Genomic DNA, 16,000 nt, shown 5'->3' with positions numbered 1-16,000 from the left:
GTATCTTTTTTACTAGTCTAGAAACAGACATATAATGATTCTGGCTGGCTTCCATTTTTTCTCTTCTAAAAAGAGAGCACATATAGTGTTGATCCTGTTCTTCTGAAAAACAGACTACATAGACTGCTAAAGATAGAGACCTAGAAAATAACAACCAGAAATAGGTGGCTTGGTGACTCATTTTTGATGTAAATGATTTTGTGAAAGTTATTTATAGATCACATGCATAAAACTGTAAAGTTGACCTTTTTTCTGTACAATGTTCACTACCAAAACACATGATTTGGAAGAATTTGTAAATTTAAGTGGCAGTATTTACTTGGCAGACAGTGTTGACAGGTGGGAATCAATTGTTAAAAACTACAAGAAACAAATGACTACTTCATTTAATAGAATCTTGGGATGATTGAAAAGTCATAGTTGAAAACAGCAACAAACCAATGGTTAGGTGGACTGACACTAAAGGACACACTTAAATTTATTCTAGCTAATAATATGGTGAACAATGAAAATGAAGCCCTGAAAAAGAGGAATTCAAAGTGAAACTGCTGAAGAATCTGCTTTTTCCACTATTCTAACCCTTAAATATTGAATACTGTTCTACTGAAAAAAAATAATCCTTTGGATTAATACTGCTATAATGAGAATTTGGATTAAGATGCATCAATATTCCTTACTTAACATACAATAGTATATAGAAGAAAAGAATATTGAATTTATTAAAACATCCTGATAATTACAAAGCCTAATCTGAAGTGTATGTTGTCAAGGAAATACGAGGGGAGTTAAAATATCAGGGTGTTTATTTCGTTGGTTTTTAGGGAATATCACAAGCTCACATTCCCTCTGATTCTAAAATCTTGGGAGAAAGAAAAATACTCAACGGCTGCCCAGTTTAAGCATGGTAGTTCTGTGGTTTGTTTGTATGAGAGCTTGCTCCCACAAGACAATCCTTCTTCCTTACAGAGACATTGTAAAGGGCTAGATCCCATTAGGATTAGAGTATCAGATGAAATTCAGCAACAAAAATGGTTAAAACCACTGGAAATTTGAGAGTGGTATCTGCTGAATTTTCTGCATTAAGTGCTCTTCTTTCACATCTACCAGGGAACTTGTCATCCCAATAGATTATCATGGTCAACTCCAGACTGTGACTTGTCATTTATTTCTTGGGAATTGGAAAAATCGAGCAGTAATCATTAGACCTACTTCAGACACCTTCAACTAATTCCTAGATTTCATGTGGCATTTAGTTAATTTGGAACTTTGCTTTGTCTTTGTTTCCTACCTTAAGTACCTGCAAAAATCAAGCTCTTAATGTTGGCAGCAGTAGCAAGTCATACAATACTCACCAAAAAGAAAACATTAGTACTTTTACCAGTTTACCATATTTTACCAGCAGCCAGTTTGTTAAAAATCAGTACTGGGAGGGGAAAAACCCACAACTGTTGTTGTCCTACCTGCTCTTTCTGCTCTTCATCCTTCTGTCTTGTCTTCCTCTAAAGGTTGTTTTAGGTCCCTTCAACCAAATAGCTATAAAGTGTAGTTCTTGCCAACAAAAACACAGCTGAAAAGTGGAAGTAGCGTGAGAAGACAGTAGGAGCGATGATAAAGGGGCAAGGTCATTGTTAAAATGAAGTGCAACCTCACAGTATATCTGTGCAGTGCTTTGCCTACATTTCTTTCTTTCCTGAACAACAGACTGTTCTAACAGATGTGTGATGCTGATCATTAGCAAAGCCTGAAATCATGACCCCTGTTTTCCGTGGAAGTGCCACAGTTATGTTAACACTTTTGAATGCCTTGACCTGTTATGTCATTGACAGGTTATGACACATCTGTTCCCTTATCTAATAAAATTAATAAATAGTACAGTGTTTCTGACTATAATTTTACTTGTAAAGAGAAATATGACTGTACTTTCAAAGTTTCTAGAGAAATTATTTTATTTTAAATTACAGTAGTACCTGCCACTTTCTCTGTTACAACTTTCAGGTCCACATCTGAATTTAAATTTGGATTCATGCTTGTTGCAATTGCTTGTGTGTCTGGGTGCGCACGGGGTGTACAGATACAGATAACTGTCTTGAATGGCTGTTAGTGCCAACTTGCAAATACATAAAAGCAGGCACAGTTGTGGTCTGTTCAAAATTACACTGGAAGCAAGTGGCATCTTTCCGTTAAATTTATGCTGACTTCAGGCTTTGGATTAGGGCCTAAATTTCCAAGCAAAATGTAAGCATGAGTCGTATCTCTGTTTAAAAATTAAGCCCTCGATATACAATACAAAATTTAGATGTTTAGTAGCTAGATCGCTAGTCATTAGAAATGTCAGTTGCAATATTTTCAAGTTTATGCATAGGGAGTTCACATCCACAGACAACTCCAAAGGGGCATGCTTCCAATAAAAAGAAAACCTTGAAGGCCAGCTTCCCATTGTATTTGATTCAATACTCTTTTTTTCTTTACATAACTTGACACATACTGGCCTGATTACACTTTTGCCCTAGCTTGACAAAAACTAGTTCTGACATGATGTGACAGAATGAGAAGGAATTCTGATGTGACTTCAAAGTTGCGAGTGAAACGTGCTGGGTCTTCCCATCAAAGTAGAGAGTTTCTTGTAGCTGCTGGGCTTTGACAATCTTCTATAAGGAATGAATTCTCTCTTTCCTGATTTTGTGATTGTGTTTTTTAACATTGGAGATCAGTAGATGTGGAGGCATACATAACAAAGAGGCCGGAGTTACTGTGGTGACATGTACCCAAGTATAAGGGAACATGAGAGAGCAAACAGTAACTAGTTGTGCATCTGTATCCCTCTAGTTCTTCATTCATTAAGCAAACTTGGTAAGGTCAGGGAGATTGGGGAAGGCTGTTACAGAACCTTTTTGAAGTACATGAAGCTTTTCCTGCGAGCAGTGGAGTTACTTGGTAGGTTAAGAGGAGACACAGTGGGCTTCCCAGACCTTTCAGGTCTTGGCCTTCATGCAGGTGAACTGAATGCATCTTCTCAGTCTTTTATTTCATGTTTCCTCCTACTTGTATACTTGTGGGAGAAATAGTAATGAAATAATAGGAAAATTGTTCAGTTCCCTCTTTCATATGGAAAATCAAGGTTAAGAAGGGCTTTTTCAGTTTTTATTTTTGGCTAATGGGATGAAACCTCTTAAAAGAGATGTTAGGATGAATGAAAATAAAGGAGAGGTTCTGATGTGGTGTTGAACCTCACCAACTCCACACTCGCCATGTAAGGAATTGGGCATGCTTTATTCTCTTCTCCCTATATTTTTGTCTGTCTAATCTTTTTCCCACTTACATGTTTTAAGGAGCTATACACCATTCTGTATGTGGGCACACAGCAAGAAGTTCTAGAGTTTCCAAATATCTTTCATTCTCTTCAATTTATGTTCAAACATACTCCGCAAGGTAAATGACAACTGCAGCTTGTAGGCAATGTAAAAAAAAAAAAAACAACCAACCAACCAACCAACCAAAACCAAAACAAAACAAAACACAAACCACCAAAACAAAACCCACAACACAAAAACCCCCCAATAAACAAACAAAAAAAACCCAACCGAACAAAAACCGAACAAACAAAAAACTGAAACTGAATGATATTTTCTCTGGTATTGCACTTCTGCTTCTCAGTGTGTACCCTGTGTCTGTGCAACCCCCATGCACATACAACCCAAATAAAGAAAAGGAAAAAGAAACTATGAGTGAGAACAAATGCTGTATTAGTAATCACAGGCCATTATCCATCCAAGAAGGGGGAAGAAGCCAATTTAGTTTCCTTTGCTATAGACATAATGTGGTCCATGGAGCTCATTGAAAAATGCTGATCTTTGGGCATGACAGTATGTTTCCTGAGAATAAACTAGGATCCAAATATCAGGAAATTAACGGTTTTAAGGTGCCTTGTGCTTAATACAAGGGAAGAAAGAAGGACTTAAAAATGAAGTAGCACCCCTTCTTTTTCTGATAGACTCAAAACCAATCTAGAATAAACCCTTATATTTAGGTTGAGAAAGTAACCATTGAAATAAATCATCTCTTTCGTAATCTTTGCATGAAGACTGCCTATTTTTAGCAGCTCTTCTACATACAGCTTAAGCAAATTACGGACTTGGTCCAGAAGATGTTGTTGCAGTGTTTTGCAGCCTCTGTCTGTACTAAGTGGATCAGAAAATGATGAAGAGTTGCCTGACCTCCAAGCAGACCAAATCACTTTGACTAACACCCTAACGCATTCCACCTCTCCTCCGTGTTTTCTACTGTGGGCTCAGTACCGTGCTCTGCTATCATAATAAACTTAGATTTAGCTGAGAATCCTATCTGCGTACATCCTAAATTATGTTATTTTAGTGCTACGTTATTTTGATTTCTAAAGTATACATCTAGCTTCACAGTTTTTGCTGTTACCATATGTTGATATATGAGATGAAATGAGATTATCTGGATACTCTTATGGCAGTATTGTGGTTGCCTCTGAAACTAAATAGCATAATAACTTAATAAATTTAAGAGTTCTAACTTACCTGAGTGGATACAGATTGATTATAGAAGAATCAAACATGTCTGTTTCCATGATCTGGGTGATTTTAAGCTCGCGAATTGTCAGCTGGTATGTGGTCAATGTGGAAAAAACCCACCAAAATGCAAATCTGCATGGTATGACTGCACCCCAGGGAGGACTGAGGTGCATACTGTGTAAAATATTTCTGTTGCTAAACACTAGGAACAATATTTTTAGATGAATAAATATAAGCAAGACAAATTCAAGTTTGTTGATTTACCTTTTGAAAATATTTGTTTTAAGCACCTAAAAAAAATATAAATCTTTAAAGTATAAGTAAGCCTTGGGGAGTTATTTTCCGCTAATGACACAGCCAGAAAAGAGCTGAAACAGCAGAATTCCATTGCTAAAGTTCAGATTGATTGTCACTGTGTAACACTGTTTTATAACCTCTCTGGAACAAAGAAAATATCACCTTTAATATATAGTTATAATTTAATATTCAAAGCTAGGAAGGAAGGAAAGAAAACAAATTTAAAAGCCCTGTCTATTTCCAAAACCGACTTAATGAAATAGAGGGACTTTTTAAAATTTACATTCTGTTTCAGCAGCCTTTTCTATCCAGAACCTAGCTTGTAGGTTTAGGTTAGGTTAGGTTGAGTGCAATAAACTTAACATTTGATTTTTGCTTGTAATAATGCAAACTATGAAGAAAAAAATCAGGGATATCATTTTTTTGCACTTGTTAGATTTCTGTATTATCTTCCTGATGAAAAAGAGACAACAAAACTGAAAGGGGGTAAAAAGTTTTGAACCCTCTTAGAGGTTGAGGTATTCCATCAGTAAGGCCTCAGAAGAGCTGTATTCTTAATTTGTACAGTTTGTGTGGGTATATAATAAATAGCAGTCATAATTTAGGTGAGAATTATGCTGGTTCAGATTGACCTGAGTCAGACCCCTCCAATATGAGATCTTTTTAAGTACACAGGCACTTGTACGCTGTGTCTTGACACAGTCCTATGTGTGCTCTTGAACATGGAAGTCAAAGAGTCTGTGCCTAAGTGAGGCTTAAATGTAGATATATGAAACGGGTCAGATCAGTGTGGTAGCCCTAACTTTGGGGAGATAGGTTGACCCCCAAGAAGTGCCAGCTTTGGCATGGCTCGCGCTGGTCTCTGGACACGGGACCCCCAGCCCGCTGGCGTGGGGCACCTGTGCGTGTTGCTGTGCGGCTCGTCCTCCACACCCCGGGGGCAGCTCCTGGCCCGGCTGTCCAACAGTTACCCGGGTAGAATTTCAGTGGGAAGCTGAACATTGTGTTCCAATCTGCTCTTTCAGATCAATCTAAAAAGCGCCGCAGTGCCTTCAGTATACTGTTAAAGTATGCGATCTACTCCTACTAGTGTTCTTCCAGGCAGCTACTTCGGTCAAATGCTGGAATTAAACATTAATTCAATCTATAATGGCTTTTGCTTCAAACTGGGGTAATTCTAACTTCTGCTTACAAAACAAAATATTTTATGCCAAAGCTTATGCACATGAGTACCCTTAAAGTGAAAGCTTTTTCACACTTATGACTTGAAAAGTCACAATTTCTAGTCTTAAATTACAGTTAACAGTCAAGAAACATTCATTTTCCACTGTGCAGTGAGTTGGAATGTATGAGAAATGCACACTACAGAGCGTGTTTTCTTTCCTGCTTACTTTCCCCCGGATAAACAAGGAATAGCTCCACTCACATCAGTTAACTTTACCTGTCACTTACCCCAGGTGAAGTTGATTGACAGAAACTCCAAAATCCATGTTGTGGGACTGCACTAATTGTTAAGGTGAAGGGCCTTCAGAGTAAGACCCATCACAAAGTTGGGGGAAAAAAAACCCAAACAAGACAACTTTATTTTAAACTTCCTGTTAAAACATCAAATTATACATGACCAGAAGCGGTTAAGTGTTTTCCTCTCTTTATCTGCTTGTTTTTTGCTGGGAGATCAGGTGGAATTACAGGTTCCAATAGTAAATCCATGACAGACAGAAATTCAAGAACCTTTTGTTTCAATCACACAATAATTGACATCTGAGTTTCCATACAAATAAACTCAGTATTAGCAAGGACATCCTGCCAGAAAAAAAAAAAAAATCAGAATACTGAGCTCTGACTCATTCAGATGTGGAGAAAAACATTTCAAAAGAGCAGATAATTTATAGGTATGCTTTTATTATTGCGTTGCAATCCTTAGTATAGAGTAGCAGAGTAAATACGAGCTACAGTTTTCAGTTAAAGGAAAAGAACATTTTCATTTGCTTTCTTTTGTGGGTTTGTATGAAAAGAATTTGTTTCCTAAAAAAAAAAAGGATTATAGAGAAGTAAATTTTATGTATTCTGTAACACTTCCATTTCCTACGAACCTCTCTTCTTTTACAATAGGGTCAATTATCATCCTCTCTTACCAGTAACAGGAAAAGGTCAAAAGTGAAATAAGAAAATACCATCTTTCCTAAGGGAACAGATTCATAATGTGGAAGGGAGCCTGTAATTTGGCAGCTGTAGCTTTGGGAGGCTAAAGTTTAGAACAGGAAGAAATTGGAATGTCTCATGGATGGGGAAATAGTGGTCATCAGAGAATGCAGCTGACACGATTTCTCTGCATAGAGCTGACATTGGGGTGCTTGGTGCTGTCACTGAAGGAAGGCAAGGAAAGGCTGTTCTATGCTGTTGTCAGTTCTGCTTTTTTCTCTCTCATACAATCCTCAGAACTAATTGTGTTTACTGTGCTCCTGCAAAGCAGGTAGTGAACATTGTATAATTAACCAGGAACTTCCAGTTCCTCCTTTTTCTTCCAAACATCATATAGGAGAATTTTTTCTGTCTGTCTTTCCCCTCTAACCAGGTTTTGTATTTGTGTGTGCACATGGCTGTTACTTTTTCTAATTTGTCATTTTATGCCTTTGATACATCTTCAGTTAACGTCCATTGTAAATGACCGAATTTTTGTGCTTTTGAGTTTGGGGATGAGGCAATGTTGGACTTGCATGTATGCAACTACATTGTAATTTATATAGTTACTTCAGATTTTGGCTCAAAGCTAGGTCTTTTTTTGCCATTATACTTTACCAATGCATTTGTGTTGAATAATATACTCATTAATTTATTAGAAGTGAAGATGGGTAATAGATGGAAGCAATAACAAAAGAATGAGAGGAGTAAAGATGAATCCAGACCAGACTTTAAAGTACAACCTTCTATGATAATTTCATTCACACGGACAGGTTAAGAAATTATGTCTTTCTCGCTGCAGGTTGACCATCTGTAGTCTGACAACGCAGTGGTAGCTCTTGTGATGGCTGCAGGACCTATCGCTGTGATACTTGAACAAAATGGGTTCTAAGTCTGTAGTTTTCACTGATTGCTGGGACTGTATATTGAAAGATTTTAAAAAAAAAAAGAATCTGGAAGTAATCTCGTGTTTAGTTCAGCTGCAGAATTTGTGTTTTGAACCTTTTTATTGTTAATAAACACAGGACTATAATGTAGAACAAAATTATTTATTTTCGCATCTAAAGTTGCTTTCTGAGTTTTGAACTCGGTCAAACAACTGAAAATATGAAATGTCTCACATATAATCCATGAAAGTTTAACTGAAGAAACAGCATCCGCTTGTTGCCAACAGTTTCTTATCCATCAGGTCCATCAGCCTTCTTTTGTTCCCTGACATATCTTCATCTGGAGGAGGCTACTGTTGTCACGAGGGCAGAATTTGAATTAAGCCTTATTTCCCTTAAGGAAAGAAAACTGTCCTTATAATGGCACCAAGAGGTTTTATTATTATTATTATTATTTTATATATAATTTCAACTGTCAGAGAAATAATTCAAAATTTTTTTAATTTATTCTTTCCTTGGGGATTAGATGTTTGTTTCAGGCCTTTTTTAACATGATTTTTATACAGCTCACTTCTTGGTCTGTGCACTGAAGTTGATTATTCAATGCTGTCTTTTTGATTTTTTTTTTTTTTTTTTTTATACTATGGATAATTTAGTTAGTTATTATTTGTCTTTGAGGTTATTATTTTAGGTTATTATGTTAGGTTATACCTAAAAGATATAATCAGAATTAATATCTGCTAGGAAACATAAATGGACAGATACTTAGGAAGGCTGTTGAGGCTACGAAGATATTAAGGTCTAAAATGAGACAGAGAAGAAATAAGAAAGGAAACGAAAGAGAAGACATACTGTTTCCTAGAAGGATAAATGGTCTGTACAGCACCATATTGTCTTGACTGAACTGCTTTAAGTGAACAGGATCATGTGTGGCATAGTTATCCAGTGTAATCATGCCCATAAAAATTAGCTGTTTCTTCCCCAGACCAACAATTTTACAAGTGTCCTTAATCACAGACAAACCACTACTAATTAGACTATGCTTCCTCTTACATTGCTGATTTTACTAATAACACAGCATAATACTGTATTATGTACTTGCCATTGTCTGGATTTTCTACTTGTATAAGCTGTCCTTTTCCCTGGACCTCTATTGAAATTTGTTTAGTATCATTTTATCTGTATTTGTAGGGTATTCTCTATTAGAGAATAGAGTTTTCTTACAGGTGAGAAATAAAATTAGTTTGGTTTTTATTTTAATGAATAGCCTCATTTGACATTTGCCTATGCTTTGAAAATGACTGTCTAGAGCAAAAATGTTATTCTATGTCCTTGAGGGTTTTTTTTTTTGTTTGTTTGTCTTTGTGCGTGTGGTTTTTTTGTTTGTTTGTTTTTGTTTTTGTTTTGTTTTCTTTTTTAATTGGAAAGGAATTGCATTTGTATATAATCAAAGCAATAGTGACTGTCAACTTTGATTTGCATGTAAAGCATAATCTCTTTCATCTGATAAATGAGTGTCCCCTGAATATTTAATTTGAGGGGCGTTCTTTTCTTTCTACCAGTTTCACCAATGAGAAAATTTCCTTAGAATGCAAGTAAGAAAGTTAGTAAGTGGTGGTTGTGGAGTTCTCTGCTGTGACCTTTAGTAGTTCATAATTGTCACCTGTAAAAACGCTTAAGATTTGGGCTTTTCTGTAGTTTATACTTTGTGTCTATATATGCCTATTAACTAAACAGAACTGTAATGATGGATTTAGGGACACAGGCGAAACTCTGAAACATGGCAGACTGAAAATAATTAAAATATTCACCCTTCATTTGTTCCTCATAATTTGTCTCACCACATTTGATAATTATGGAAGAGATTAAAAGCTTGTTTGTTCTCAGCCAATCTCCCTTTCATAGTTGATCCCTACAGTGAAGTTGCACCACTGAATTTGTGGTATTGAATTCATTTCCCTAGCAGCACAGATTTTTGCTGTGGCATCACATAAGTAAAAAGATTTTGACTTCACTGTGGGGTTAAGCTGCTCTAAAGGAAGAAGGAAGAGAAGATAAAAGCTCCTTATGGAGAAAAAACAACTGCAAAAGCAATGCTTTTGGTGGCTTGATCTAACAACTGTAAATCCTGGGAGTATTCTCCTTATTTTAAGTCAGTAGGGCTGCTCAGCAGGGATTTCTTTCATATTAAGAACTAAGGGGTAAGTCCCACAGTGTGACCAACTTCATGGTATTTTTTTTTTCCTCCTGAAATACTGTCTTGTCCAAAACTTAATTTATCAGGAAAATTCTTCCTTAAAGCATATATGTCTGGATTATTTCACATACAAATACAACACTCGCATGCATGCTCTTTCTGATAGCATCCTAAAAAACACAGCTTACAATATTTGGCAACATACCCATAAAAGAGTGCTAGATGTAGGCACATAAAAAATAAGAGCAGTGGAATGTTTTCCACTCTGGCTGGTATCATCTAAAGATCGTGATGACAAAGCGTGTGTTTAGAGAAATCTTACCTACCACTAGGAAGAGCAGCAGGAAATGAACCCACTGTAGTGAGAGCTGTCACCCGCTGTTCTGCTAAGAAATGAAAGACACGTTGACGATGGGTGCAGTGAACTAATGTTGGTCAGTCTCCTGGAAAATAGAATTATGCATAGCTGGTAAACTCTGATAAAATAAAGACCAAAGTCAGCCAGTGACAGGCAAATACCAATTGTAGTCTAAAGATTAGCAGGCTCAATTTTAAACTTACAATGCTTAAAATTCGTCTACTGCTGTTTTTAAATGCACTAGTTTAGCAGTGCGTGATTTTTTTTTTTAAAGGGGGAACATCCTTCTAATCCTTCTTGTTAGAATCCCATTCAATACAAAAATCATTGTAATTATAACACCTAAAGCGGGTCTAAAACTATATTGAATATGAAACACCATTTTAAAAATTATTATTATTTTTGAATCATGCTTTTGATTTTCATATTAAAAGTGGGTTCTCATGACAGCCAGATAAAAGAGTGAGTGTTAAGGACAGGTAAAAGTTGTAGAAACAAAATGACCCTCTCCTGCCCCCTGCTTCCCCTCTCTGAATCTTCTACATCTGTTTGGGACAAGAACATATTTGACAGTGAAAATGGATGGAGCAGCGATGAGAGAGTTAAGACACCTAGAACTATTTTTTAACAGTTTGAACCATTTTTCCATTTATAAGATAATGTTTTTGAGCTAAAAAGTCTGTTTCCTAATTAAAATGTAATGTGCCTGTGCAGAACGTAGGTCTGCTTTTAAAAATAGCCTTAAGAAAGGATTGCTTTGCCTTTAAGCAAAAATGTTTTACTGTTTTAATTTGGATAAATAGGAGAATAAAAGTAAACAAGGTGGTTCTTCTGTGAAATATAATTTAGAGTCAGATTATAAAAAAAAAAAGCCATTTGAAAAAAAAAAGTCATTATAAAAAAAGCCATTATACCTTGTGAAATGTCATGGATGGCAACCACATGAGGAAACTTTAAAAGTAAAATGATACAAGTCTCCTTTATAAAGCACTTTGCACTGTATAGGTGGAAAACAGTATGCAAGAGAGGTGAACTCTCTCTTTCTCTAGCTGACTCACTCTTTATGAGTTTCCCTACAGCATTATCTAGGATCTGACAGATGGTATGGAGAAAATCAAGGCCATGACCCCATGTCACACAGCAGACTTAATTAACATTTCTTTTTTCTTATCCATTCCTTTCCCAGACTCCCGACGGGGCATTTAATGTGCATGAAAGGGTAAAATCGAAGCTATGCATATGGAAGAAAGTCCAGTATTTTTAGTAATCTGTCTGTGTTATGGAACCACAAATGGAAATAAATGGAGTGTAATCCACAAAGCTAAGTAAAGCTGCTTCAACAATGTTACCATGATGGATCATTTACTAAAGACGACAAATTCATTATTCTCTTACCTTCAGATTACCAATTTTAGAAACAATTTATTATATTTCTCAGTTGCTGTTTAGTTTACTTGTACAAAGATCACATATCTCACAATGATTTAGATTTTTCAGTTGCTAAGTATGAATATTTTCACCAACTCTGCAAGATACAGAAGAGAACAAAGTTCCTAACAGACTTGATTTTCCATGCAGTGACCTAACCATAGTCATTTTGTCTACGGAAAATGTGGAAATGGATATCATCCACATGCTGTATTTCATTTCACTACCATTTGTATATAAGGAACCATCAACCAGCCTGAGAATGGGGAATTAGCCTGTATTTCCAAAGGAACAAAACTCTAAAGGAGACAAAAAGTTCAGGTTTGGAAGAAACTCCTCCCATTATCCAATTAAAACTTAAGCCAGAAAGATATAATTCTGGAATGGAGAATGGTTATGAGATATGAGTGTAGTGTTACTCAGGAGTCACAGGGACAGTCAAATGGTAGATGGTCTTGATAGCTCAGAACGAGGTGGCCAGGAGTGAGTGTACCTCTGTTTAATAAGTCATCAGGTTCATTTAATCTGCCCATTCCACAATTTATTTTTACTTTTTTCATAATACAGTTGTGCCTGTATCTGCATGAATGTGTTGCTAGCATGGAAAGATGCCTCAGTAATGCAAAATAGATAGATGAGTTAGGACAGAAGGAAGTATACTAGTACACAGACAAGTAATGATGGGAGAAGAGAAAAAAAACAAAACAGATTTGTGTATATCCAACACACTTTCTGGAAACAGATTTAGTTTGGAATGCTTTTTTCTTCCCTTTGCCTTTCCTCTGTGTATTTTCTGATGACAGATCACGTCAGGACCCATTTGCAAAAATACATTCATGATTACACAAGCCCTATGATATAATTACAAATTTAAATCTCTAATTTCTGTTCTTGATATTTTGTCAAGTTTCATGTTTCTAAAATCAGGTTATTAGCCTTTGTGGAGGTGCTTCTGTACAGACTAAGTATACATAGAGTGATCCTGTCACCTTATAGCAATATATTTCCAGCAATATGTATCTTTCATTCAGCACTTAGGCAGATATTGATTTCTTTATTTTCATTTACATCGTAAGTACAAAAAACCTCTTGGGTGGATTGTCCCAATTCAGTCTGATAGCCCTTCTAGGATTCTTTGCATTCTAACCTTGCTTTTTACAAGTTTCTATTTCCTAGACAGTTAGGATTACATAAATAATGATATTCATCTGTGTGCTACACCCTGTTGACACTGTGTTAGAAACTGCAGAGTGATTTGATGTACTGATTAGTAATGATCTCTGTTTTGCTTTTCTTGTCCTCTGTGCTATTTTCTTTCTTTTCAGTGACAGAGTATCCAAGGATGTGCTTAACTGATTTGGTCTATGATATACGCAAAGAACTTGAAAATAAGCACTTCATGAGCATAGTCTTACTGTGGAAACAATTTTTATTTCTAAAAGTATGTCTTAGTAAAAACTAAAATGTTTAAGCAAGAAATTAATACAATTCCAAATTGAACTATGGACCACAGGGTTTATTATGTATCTAATCTATAAAGAACAGAATCTCACGTTCACAAATTAGAAGGATTCCCTGAGGGATCAGTTGGTTAGTGTTAGTATTGTATTGTACAGCAACCTGAGCTGGCGTATAGCAAATATTTTGCAAACATTTGAAAGTAAAAATATGTGCTAGTCACTCAGCTGGAACATGGGTTATCTTTCATTTTTGCAATTCTTTGCTATAGGGCCACCTCAGAGTATTAAGCTATTAATTTCTGTAAAAAGTAACTGTATCTACTCAGATTTATGTGCAAGGATGGCTCATATTTAAAAATTTATATTCAGTAAGGGCATACAGTTAAGCTACGAAGAATTTAGAATCGTAGTATGTGTGTTAGAATGGATTGTGGTGATGCTTTTGCAAGGACTTTCTAGCTCCAACTTGGAGGGAAAAAAACAAAAGATTTAAAAGAATCCAGAGTCTTGGATAAGAAGGTACAGCTGTCTTTAAACAAGACATATAAATAAGCGCTGTAAAGTTTTCACCTGCCTGTTAGCAAGAAAAGAAGATAAATAAAGCAAATAAAGTTTAAAAAAAAAAAAAATTCCTAAAATGAGATCCAGTGCTGATTCCCATTATGCTTCCTAATGATGCTCATTACAGACCTAACTACATTTTAATGCTTAAATCTAATGCCTTCATTCATCATTGGAATGAAATACAAGTGCTGACAATTGACAAACTTAATAAAAAAGTTCACAGAACTCAAAACTGTCTGTGCGTGTTTATCAGAAAACACAAAGCTACGGTGGTTACAGTTCAGGAATACTTGTCTGGGGAAAAAAATAAAAATCCCAACATAGAAGTGGGGGATGAGGAGGCGTAATAAAAATCAGCCACTGAACACAACAATCACTATCTAGAGACTTATTGGGGTTAGGTGTGTTGCTTATATTTTTTTTTGCTCATAAAGCCCTCCTTTGCAGGAAAATACTAGATACATAGAAGGTAGAGACAGAGAAGGAGACCAAAACATTTCTGAGTGATTTTGATAAATTAATTTGAGATGGTAAATGTTGCCAGCAGTTATGTAAATTCTACATTTATATGTCCCATTCGAAAGCACCCAAAGCGTAATATCCCTACTCAGTCAGCTTCACAAATTTATCAGTTTTCAATGTACAACTACATCTTATGATACCTATTACATCTATAAAATTAATGCTGTAAACTGATCTTAAAGGGAACAAAGATTGAAATTCATTTATTTTTTCACACTCCTTGGTTCCAAGAGTTGAAATGCAAACATCCCAAGTGTCTTATTGTTATTATTCTTTTCTACTTTTTATCATTCTTTCATTTAATATAATATCAATAAATATGAAGATCTGTGGTAATACTGAATGATAGATCTCAGTTATCTGGTACATGGGGAATTTTATCCTGGTGGTGACAAAGCTGACTTCTGTTATACTTGAAGTCTAATTGTTAGTTGTCCAATATAATCCAACCCTAAAGTAGAAACTATAGGGATAAATTTTCTAAAGCTGCTATTACACTGGATGTAAATATATTAATTCTGACCTTGTAAAAGTAAATGCTAATAGAAATCTTCCATTCGATGCTTTAGTTAGCGGATTTCATACGATGAGAATGTCTTTGAGTACTGCTGAAACTGTATTACTGGTTTTCTGTAACATCTGGCTGTGCTGAACTCAGCCTGTTTTATGGTGGTGAGAAGGAGAAAGCAAAGAGTTTCTTTCTAGAAAATTGTATTGAGTCTCTCTTCTGCCATGTGCAACTCTGATTCTTCTCTTTGGTATCCATGTTCTAGATTATTACATTTATTGTGTCAGAAATATTTTTTCCCTTTGCACTATTCTCTATTTCAATATTTTTCCATTGTATTTTCACTTTTCCACTTCTTTTTTACTCTGCTTTTTCTCTCCACTTTTTTTATTTTTTTATTTTTTTGCTGCTTTGCATTCCCCACGTGCCTGTCACCTTCATGCACTTTGGCTTTTAAATAAAGCTCTCATGTCCAAATTGCCATGACCTTTAAATGCAAAAATATTCTCAATCAAACCTTTCATGGTTCTTTCAATAGGACAATACTGTTTGAGGGATTGATGGGGAGGAACATGGGATTGTATATCACTGTGCAAGGATAGGCCTTTAGAAATAGGTAAACACAGTGCATATACACACATATGACTGATTCTATGTAATGTGCATGAGTGATTCTTTCTGAAGACAGACAACAAATACTCATAAACCAGTTAAGTTTAGTCTTCTGTTAAAACTATTTCATCATGAAATGAAATTTAAAGCTCACTTCTCTGATTAATATTTGTCACTTTCCTTTACTTGCAATGCCTTTTGTTCCAAAATCAATTAATTTTTCCTATTTGATGCTACTCTGCACTTCAATTTGTAATCTGTTAGCAGAAATATAGTCACCATTACTTTTAACCAAATCTTAGGTTTCTCTTTACTCAAAATAGGGGTATGATGTAATGTAGTAAATGAAATCTAAGGCTGAGAAAATACCAAAGAAATACATTTCTTTTTCTGTCTGATACATATTTGTGGGCCATCATAAAGAAATATTGGAAAGCTGAATAGAAAT

General features: G+C 35.6%; 1 long non-coding RNA gene across 1 annotated transcript; it reads left to right on the top strand.

Annotated features, from left to right (window-relative positions):
- Positions 1-4,280: 4,280 nt before the first annotated feature.
- Positions 4,281-14,696, top strand: LOC122153823. The gene is made up of 3 exons (XR_006165695.1): positions 4,281-4,291; positions 6,204-6,206; positions 14,664-14,696. It is a non-coding gene; the product is annotated as an uncharacterized LOC122153823 (long non-coding RNA).
- The last annotated feature ends 1,304 nt before the right edge of the window (positions 14,697-16,000 follow it).

Source organism: Tyto alba, unplaced genomic scaffold (genome assembly GCF_018691265.1).
Source record: "Tyto alba isolate M040663 unplaced genomic scaffold, T.alba_DEE_v4.0 Super-Scaffold_23, whole genome shotgun sequence".
NCBI classification, from domain to species: Eukaryota; Metazoa; Chordata; class Aves; order Strigiformes; family Tytonidae; genus Tyto; species Tyto alba.
The sequence above is the reverse complement of the archived record's forward strand: the minus strand, read 5'-3'. Positions and strand labels throughout refer to the sequence as shown.